Below are 9,840 nucleotides of genomic sequence, written 5' to 3' on the forward strand. Positions count from 1 at the left end.
GGTTGATGCTCAACTACTTTATTCCTAATCCAGAGTATCCTGGACAAATACTATCGACAAGATGTGTCGACAAGATGTGTCGAGACTCGAGAGAGCATGCAAAATTTTGTAAGCCCAGTTCACTATTATGACATGCCCGACTAGACTTTGGGATCAAGAGGTATTTTTGACTTTGGCATGATTACTCACAACCTGATCGTTGAGAACGAGAGTGGAAAAAATTTAGACTATGGCTCCCACGAGTTGATCGGATAACAGGTGCGGCCGCAAAGGAGGTAAGACCAAATTTCCGCTTTCTTGACTTGTACTATGACATTCGAGATTCCGATGTGCACGAAGATATTCATAATGATCTCGTCAAAGAGTGTTGATTTGGCCAACAAAACCACTGGTTCATCTTGTATGTGTCGAAATTTGAGTGGACGTGTGTTGATTTGTGTACTCCGTGATGAAGTACCTATGTAATAAATGATGAATTATTTATGTGTGGTGTAACAATCAAGTAATATTTAAATTTTATTTGTTTTAGATTCAGTTTGAGATGGGTTCGATATTTCTTTTTCATATTTGTTTGCAATTGTGAACAAAAGAGTCATCATCCAAAATTTTGGTACTGCACTATTTTACATCATCGGGTGCACTAAATTTTGTGCCCTAAAACCCAAAACAAATGATCTAAAACATTTTTAGGTGCCCTATTTTACATCATTTTTAAAGGTTAGCCGATATACATTTTGTACAAGATAGTTAATTAGGCAACAATACATGCTCCGGCTCAATGCCGAAACAAGAGGTAACACACCGTATCTACTAATTATGCAGTACGAGAACTGCTTCTAATTAACCACATATATAGGAGAATAGATGATAATCATGTTCATGCCATGAATGATCTACGGAACATATACTCTAGGGATCCCCATACTCTACGGATGCTCATGCTCATAGTACTCTGTGTCCAGATGTGAATAATAGCAGGAGGGGCGGAATTGAATCACAGCAGGAGAAGCTGTCACCAACGCCTCTGTTATCTTCTTACTTAACCAGTCCTTCTCCCTCCTGGTTCGTGGATAGTATCTCGAAGGCCTGCTTTTATTACATCAGAACTTGCATAACTTTCTGCCGTGTAGAGATATCTCATGGATATTCACCGCTACTTTCATGACGCACCTGACGTAGCTCGTGAAGGTGCCACCGGACTCAAAGCCGTGGATGGTTAGCTTAACCAGATTGTTGTGCTTGAAATCGGCAACAGATGGCTCCCACTTCACATCTGTTTTCTTGGGTAAATTTTCTTGCGAATCCGTTAGGCACTTATGATCCGATACTGTGATGCAAAGCTCCTGTAAGGATGGTGCAGCTTCAAGAATGGACAATGTCCAAGCAATACCATATTTTTCGGGAATATTGTCCAGATTCAGAAACAATAGTTTGTTAAGGAGAGGCGCGAGCAACTTGCCAGATTCTTGGTGAAGCCAAACCTGGGGCAGGAAAAACAAATTAACATAAGTGCAAATGCATGAATTTCATCCTGAAATAATACAGAAAAAGTCGCTTAACTTAGTATTATAACATACTACCTTCGTTACATATTAACTATCGCATATTTTTCGAGATACGCATATATCTTAGATACATGCGTTTCTAGATAAATTTGTAACAGTTAATATGGAACAGAGGATAGTGCTACGTAACCAACATAGAGTGAGAATGGGCAAAATGGATGGAGTGAGTACCTTTCGACGTTGAAAATCGAGATGCAAATCGATTATCGAGGGGACATTTACAAGCAGTTGGCTTAGCTTGATGGTATCGTTTGCATCATCAGCATATCCGTTAGCTAGGCTTAGATTCGAAAGCCGGGGGACAAAACCAAGAACCAGCGGATTATTATAATGCCAATACCTAAAGCACATTCGTTGGAGCTTTGGCACATAGTTCAGCTCTACTGTACCGAAATACCCATCGGTGATGTCGAGCTCGATAAGTCGAGCGTGTTCTACTTGCAGCACCGAACGGACTCCTGCATCGCACAAGATAAGAGACAACGACTCGAGCCGCTTGCAAGTGCTCAGGATATTTGGTATGCCTGACTCACCGAACCTCATATTTTGCAGATGCAACCGTGTGAGACCAATGCAACCGTGTGAGACCACCAAATGCATCAGGACACTCGCCAATAAAAGCATTGAACTGATTCGCGAAGTAGATGATATCAACCTTCAGAGTGCAATTGTGATAACACTTGGTCGTCAGGATCTCGAACTCTGCCGCTTCAATCTTCCGTCTCGCCATGGCAAGGGCGACGGATCTGCCGATCTTGAGATGGTCGTCGCCTCTCATGATGAACTTGAGCTTCAGGTTTCGGATGGGGATCTGCGGAGACCTCGCGGTAAGGATCCTGTCGGTCACGTCGGCTACGACGCCATTCTTTCGGACCAGTTCGCGGGCGCCCAGGACGATGACGATTTGCGAGAGCATGGTGAGGAGCCTGAGCGTATTCTTGGAGGCGACGCAGGTCCTGACGGCGTCGAGGGTGCCCACCCTCTCCAGGATGTTGAGCAACACGTCGTCGGGCAGCTCAAGTTCCTGTCGACATTCAGCAGCTGCATTCCGTCAGGAAGGGAATCAGTATCCCATGATGATAAATCGATATACTGATTGAATTAGCAGGATTGAACCGAACGAGGCAATGACGACTTACATCAGGGCGGCGGCCGCCCCCAACGTTGTCGAGCTTCATGGCGATCCGATCTCAAGAACCAACGGAGTAGGCAACTGCCGTCGACCGCGAAGATCGGATGCAAAACTGGTCGGTGGAACGACGATCCTTCCGCCGTGCGAGGATCGGCCCAATCGTCGACGCCCTGGGCTGAGGGCTGAGGTAGGCTGTAGTTGATCGCCTGAGTATATATAATCACGCACGAGATGCAAACGTATAAAAGCATACGGCTCCGTTTCAAATACGAACCGGACTGACCCCGTCCTTCTTCGGACCCGACTACGCATCGGCACGGATTTTCCCCAACTCATCGAACAAGTTGGATGCATTTTGTTTTCGATAAAGGAACAAATTGGATCATTGGATGCATGCAACCTATTTTACACTACCGCAGAAGCAGACAGGCGTAGAACCACTCCCCCCGTGTCGCACCCCAGGCGGCACCGGGGGCGAAACCCAGCACCGCCCTCGACCTCCTCCTTACCGGCCGACCTCGCCGCCGCTGCTGCCGGCCTTAGCGCCGCGGTGGCGGCGGCCCCCCGCTGCCAAATGGTGCCGGGGGTGGCTCCTACCTCGGGGTAGCGCGCGCGGGCGTCAGGCTTGGCTGGGGCGACGGCGGCGGTTCGCGGGCGCAGGGAAGCCGGAGCGGCGGCTCCGGGACCGTGGGGTGGCGGATCGGGGGCCTGCACGCCCGGATCTGATGGGGAGGCGGGCCACGGCGGCGGCTCGGCAGATGCGGCGGCGCTCGGGCCATGTGGATGGCCGGGCGGCGATGCGCGCGGTTCCCGGCCGACGTGCGGTGCGGGATGATCCCCTCGGTGGCGGAGGGGGTGGCAGCGACGCGGCAGGACCGGCGGGTGGACCGGCACCATGACGGGTGCATCGTCGGCATCACTTCCGGCGGCGGCCGTGCGGGCCCGCTCGGGCCTGATCTGGCTGTGTGCGGCCGCGTCCCTGATGCGCTGCGCCGTCGCGTGCTGCTGCGGTGCCTTGGCAGCGGCAGGATATGGTGGCTCCGGTCGGTCGTCTCGTGTCTGGCCTGCCGTGTGCGTCGAGGGGGAGCTCGTCGGACTTTAGTCCGCTGTGGCTCCCGGATGCCGGAGCAGCGGCTCCGGACAGTGGTGGCTGACCTCTTTGGTGAGGTCATTTGGTTTCCATGGCAGGCTATGGGGTGGCCCGCTGTGGTGTGGTTCTGGGCCCCGGCGCTCGCTCCCGCAGGTGGCTGCGACGTTCTCGCCGGGCGCATGGGGCTGGCGTGCGTCGGGCATGGACCGGCTCGGGTTGATCGGCTTGGTCCTTCTTACGGTGGTGGTTGAGCGCAACGTCGAGCTAACGCCTTGCTCCCGTCTCGCGGCCGGGGCGAGACGACGGCGGCGCTTATGGCGCCGCTACCTTCTTGAAGGCGTCGTTGAGGCTGTTGCATGCTCCTCCACTTCGGAAGAGCTCCGGGGGAAACCTCAGATCCCGCCAGGGATCGGACGAGGGTGGCGTCCCGCGTCACTCACCTCTTGAGGCCTCATTCTTGGAGTTGGTACTGACTAGAGGGCTTGCGGAAGACGAAGGTGGTCGGGTGTTCCGGGTGGAGGCTTGCGAGGCAACGACAATGCTGATGACCAAGGGTTGGTGGCGTCAAGACCGTGTTAGTCGGCTCCGTTCCGGCGTGTTCGAATGTCTTCGTGTTGGTCTCCTCTCGCTGTGAAGTCGAAGCCGCCTTTGGGCGGTGTACGATGACCTTTGAGGGGCGGTCTGCTGAAGGTCCTATTCGGCGCGCGCGTCTTGCGCATCTCCTCTCCGAGGCTCCTCTTCAGAATCGGAGCTGCCAGCCTCTACTCGAGGAGCCATCTGTTTGGCATAGGCCGACTTGGGCTTCGCGGTTGTGTAGCTTTTGTGGGTAGCCAGGATGGCTGGGTTTGCCCCTTGGGGGTAGTCGTGGGTTTGGGCTTGGCCCTGTTGTTTGTAGGTTTTTTCCCGGTTTTCTCCTAAAAATCGGGCACCTTCTGCTTAATTAATGGATGAGGCAAAGCTTTTGCCTCCGTTTCAAAAAAAAAAAAAATTACACTACCCTCTAGTCTTCAGCGGCTAAGGGCAGCCCAGCGGTCCGACCCATTTTATCAGGCGAGGCCGGCATGTGCTCTATTTTTATATTCCACATCGTAGTTCCGGTCATGTAGAAACGAGATTTTAAAAGTAGTGCAACATATTGAAATAAATTTAACATAGAAACCGCGAGAAAAAAGATGTTCAAGGTTAAAAGTTACTTTTTCTTAGAAGACTGCGCATCGTCATCCTCACGGAGGCGCTTCCTGCTCGTCACCTCTTCGGAAGAGCTCGTGACGACCGCCGCGTCCAAGGAACTTGCCCTCCCCCCCTCCGACGAGTAGACCTTGGTGTCTTCGTCGTTGGTGCACGCCGGCCCCGCCTTCGCCTTCACCCGGGTCCTTGCCTCCTTCTTTGCCGTTGCCACCTCCTCGGCCGTCTCCTCCACATCCAGCCGTGTCCACCTGGTCTCTTCATCCTCATCCTCTCCTCGTCGTGGCCGTTGTCGGCGACGGCCTCCCCCTCCTCCTACTGGTCGTCCGTCGGTGGGGAGCTAGAGCTGCTCAGCGTGGCAGTTCTATCCCACCAATGTCGCCATCCCGACGGCTTCCCTCGCTACCAGATTCCGATGGGAAAGAGACGTTGCTCATGGAGCCGTTCGTCGTAGAGATGAATGGCAGCAGACATAGGGGTCTTATTGAGTGGGGATGAATGGCGACGCTTATATCGAAGAGGGCTGTGGTTGCTCTTCCGCGGCGGTATATGAGTTTGCGCTCCATTCCGGCGTTTCACGCGTCGATCGACTCGGTTGCCACTCCGGCGGTTGCCCTTCCCGGCAATTGCTGTACTTAAAGTCGCGTCGACTGAGAAGACGCATCGAGCCAGGGTTGCTGTCAGGTGGACAAGTGGGAGAAACGAGCGGTCGCGTGGCGTGACCGCGCAACGTTCACGTAGACGCAAACGTGCCGCATATTGGGGCCGCGTTTACGTCTCCGCAGACAGCCCAATCACTATGCGTCGGGCCACCTGGTTCCTGGCGCATTTTTTAATCACGCGATCGAAAATGGACGCCGTCGCTGATGTCTACGTTCCCCCTCCTTTCCTGTAGACAGTGTTGGGCCTCCAAGTGCAGAGGTTTGTAGAACAGCAGCAAGTTTCCCTTAAGTGGATACCCAAGGTTTATCGAACTCAGGGAGGAAGAGGTCAAAGATATCCCTCTCATGCAACCTGCAACCACAAAGCAAGAAGTCTCTTGTGTCCCCAACACACCTAATAGGTGCACTAGTTCGGCGAAGAGATAGTGAAATACAGGTGGTATGAATAAGTATGAGCAGTAGCAACGGTGCCAGAAAAGTGCTTGCTGGCGTGTAGTTGATGGTGGTAGTATTGCAGCAGTAGTAACACAGTAAAACAGTAAACAAGCAGTAGTAACTCAGCAGTAGTAACGCAGTAGTAGTAAACAAGCAGTAGTAACTCAGCAGTATTTAGGAACAAGGCCTAGGGATTACACTTTCACTAGTGGACACTCTCAACATTGATCACATAACAGAATAGATAAATGCATACTCTACACTTTTGTTGGATGATGAACACATTGCGTAGGATTACACGAACCCTCAATGCCGGAGTTAACAAGCTCCACAATAATGCTCATGTTTTAGTAACCTTTAGTGTAAGATAGATCAACACGACTAAACCAAGTACTAGCATAGCATGCACACCGTAACCTTCATGCATATGTAGGAGGAATAGATCACATCAATACCATCATAATGATAATTAACTCCACAATCTACAAGAGATCATGATCATAGCCTACGACAAGAACCACACGGTGCACACACTAGTCACCTTTACACACGTGCAGGAGGAATAGAACTACTTTAATAACATCACTAGAGTAGCACATAGATAGTAGTGATACAAACTCATATGAATCTCAATGAGATCATTGTATTGAAGTACATGGAAGAGAGATGAACCACATAGCTACCGGTACGGCCCCGAGCCTCGATGGAGAACTACTCCCTCCTCATGGGAGCAGACAGCGGTGATGAAGATGGCGGTGGAGATGGCAGCGGTGTCGATGGAGAAGCCTTCCGGGGCACTTCCCCGTCCGGCGGGTGCCGGAACAGAGCTCTGTCCCCCGAATTGAGTTTCGCGACGGTGGCGGCGCCCACGGAGTCTTTCCGGAGTTTCGTCAATTGGTATAGGGTTTTCCGATCCGGGGGCTTCTTATAGGCGAAGAGGCGGCGCAGGGGGTCAACGGGGGGCCACACCATATGGCGGCGCGGCCGGGAGCCCGGCCGCGCCGCCCTATCATCTCGGGGTCCACGGCCCCCTCCGGCGGCTCTCGGGTGTTCGGATGCTTCCGGAAAAATAGGAACTTTGGCGTTGATTTCGTCCGATTCGAGAATATTTCGTTACTAGGATTTCCGAAACCAAAAACAGCAGAAAACAGAAGCTGGCACTTCGGCATCTTGTTAATAGGTTAGTTCCGGAAAATGCACGAATATGACATAAAGTGTGCATAAAACATGTAGATAACATCAATAATGTGGCATGGAACACAAGAAATTATCGATACGTTGGAGACGTATCGGCATCCCTAAGCTTAGTTCCGCTCGTCCGAGCGAGGTAAAACGATAACAAAGATAATTTCGGAGTGACATGCCATCATAATCTTGATCATACTATTTGTAAAGCATATGTAAAGAATGCAGCAATCAAAACAATGTGTATGACATGAGTAAACAAGTGAATCATAAAGCAAAGACTTTTCATGAATAGCACTTCAAGACAAGCATCAATAAGTCTTGCATAAGAGTTAACTCATAAAGCAATAATTCAAAGTAAAGGTATTGAAGCAACACAAAAGAAGATTAAGTTTCAGCGGTTGCTTTCAACTTGTAACATGTATATCTCATGGATAATTGTCAATGCAAAGCAATATAACAAATGCAATATGCAAATATGTAAGAATCAATGCACGATTCACACAAGTGTTTGCTTCTTGAGGTGGAGAGAAATAGGTGAAGCCGACTCAACAATAAAAGTAAAAGAATGGTCCTTCAAAGAGGAAAAGCATCGATTGCTATATTTGTGCTAGAGCTTTGATTTTGAAAACATAAAGGGAGCATAAAAGTAAAGTTTTGAGAGGTGTATGTTGTTGTCAACGAATGGTAGCGGGTACTCTAACCCCCTTGCCAAACAAACCTTCAAAGAGCGGCTCCCATTTTATTTTATTTTTGGGTGGCACTCCTTCCAACCTTTCATTCACAAACCATGGCTAACTCGAATCCTCGGGTGCACGCTCAACAATCTCATACCATGAAGGAGTGCCTTTTTATTTTAGTTTTATTATGATGACACTCCTCCCAACCTTTGCTTACACAAGCCATGGCTAACCGAATCCTTCGGTGCCGTCCAACAATCACATACCATGGAGGAGTGTCTATTTTTAGTTTGTTAATTTGGGCCTGGGAATCCCATTGCCAGCTCTTTTTGCAAAATTATTGGATAAGCGGATGAAGCCACTAGTCCATTGGTGAAAGTTGCCCAACAAGATTGAAAGATAAACACCACATACTTCCTCATGAGCTATAAAACATTGACACAAATAAGAGGTAATAAATTTTGAATTGTTTAAAGGTAGCACTCAAGCAATTTACTTTGGAATGGCGGGAAATACCATGTAGTAGGTAGGTATGGTGGACACAAATGGCATAGTGGTTGGCTCAAGTATTTGGATGCATGAGAAGTATTCCCTCTCGATACAAGGTTTAGGCTAGCAAGGTTATTTGAAACAAACACAAGGATGAACCGGTGCAGCAAAACTCACATAAAAGACATATTGTAAACATTATAAGACTTTACACCGTCTTCCTTGTTGTTCAAACTCAATACTAGAAATTATCTAGACCTTAGAGAAACCAAATATGCAAACCAAATTTTAGCATGCTCTATGTATTCTTCACTAATAGGTGCAAAGCATATGATGCAAGAGCTTAAACATGAGCACAACAATTGCCAAGTATCACATTACCCAAGACATTTATAGCAATTACTACATGTATCATTTTCCAATTCCAACCATATAACAATTTAACGAAGAGGAAACTTCGCCATGAATATTATGAGCTAAGAACACATGTGTTCATATGAACCAGCGGAGCGTCTCTCTCTCTCCCACACAAGCATGATGTAATCCAATTTATTCAAACAAAAACAAAAACAAAAGCACACAGACGCTCCAAGTAAAGCACATAAGATGTGGCCGAATAAAAATATAGTTTCGGGGAGGAACTGATAATGTTGTCGATGAAGAAGGGGATGCCTTGGGCATCCCCAAGCTTAGACGCTTGAGTCTTCTTGATATATGCAGGGGTGAACCACCGGGTGCATCCCCAAGCTTAGAGCTTTCACTCTCCTTGATCGTAGTATATCATCCTCCTCTCTTGACCCTTGAAAACTTCCTCCACACCAAACTCGAAACAACTCATTAGAGGGTTAGTGGACAATAAAAATTAACATGTTCAGAGGTGACACAATCATTCTTAACACTTCTGGACATTGCATAAAGCTACTGGACATTAATGGATCAAAGAAATTCATCCAACATAGCAAAAGAGGCAATGCGAAATAAAAGGCAGAATCTGTCAAAACAGAACAGTCCGTAAAGATGGATTTTATTAGGCCACCAGACTTGCTCAAACGAAAATGCTCAAATTGAATGAAAGTTGCGTACATATCTGAGGATCACTCACGTAAATTTGCATAATTTTCTGAATTACCTACAGAGAATTAGACCCAGATTCGGGACAGCAAAGAAATCTGTTTCTGCGCAGTAATCCAAATCTAGTACTTACTTTACTATCAAAGACTTTACTTGGCACAACAAAACACAAAACTAAGATAAGGAGAGGTTGCTACAGTAGTAAACAACTTCCAAGACACAAATATAAAACAAAGTACTGTAGCAAAATAACACATGGGTTATCTCCCAAGAAGTTCTTTCTTTTTAGCCATTAAGATGGGCTCAGCAGTTTTAATGATGCACTCGCAAGAAATAGTATTTGAAG

At 48.4% G+C, this 9,840-nt stretch overlaps 1 pseudogene; it reads right to left on the reverse strand.

Moving 5' to 3' along the window:
- Positions 1-1,100: 1,100 nt before the first annotated feature.
- LOC124690854 lies at positions 1,101-2,743 on the reverse strand (annotated as a pseudogene).
- Positions 2,744-9,840: the final 7,097 nt, after the last annotated feature.

The sequence above is a fragment of the Lolium rigidum genome, chromosome 2, assembly GCF_022539505.1.
Source record: "Lolium rigidum isolate FL_2022 chromosome 2, APGP_CSIRO_Lrig_0.1, whole genome shotgun sequence".
In the NCBI taxonomy this organism is placed as follows: domain Eukaryota; kingdom Viridiplantae; phylum Streptophyta; class Magnoliopsida; order Poales; family Poaceae; genus Lolium; species Lolium rigidum.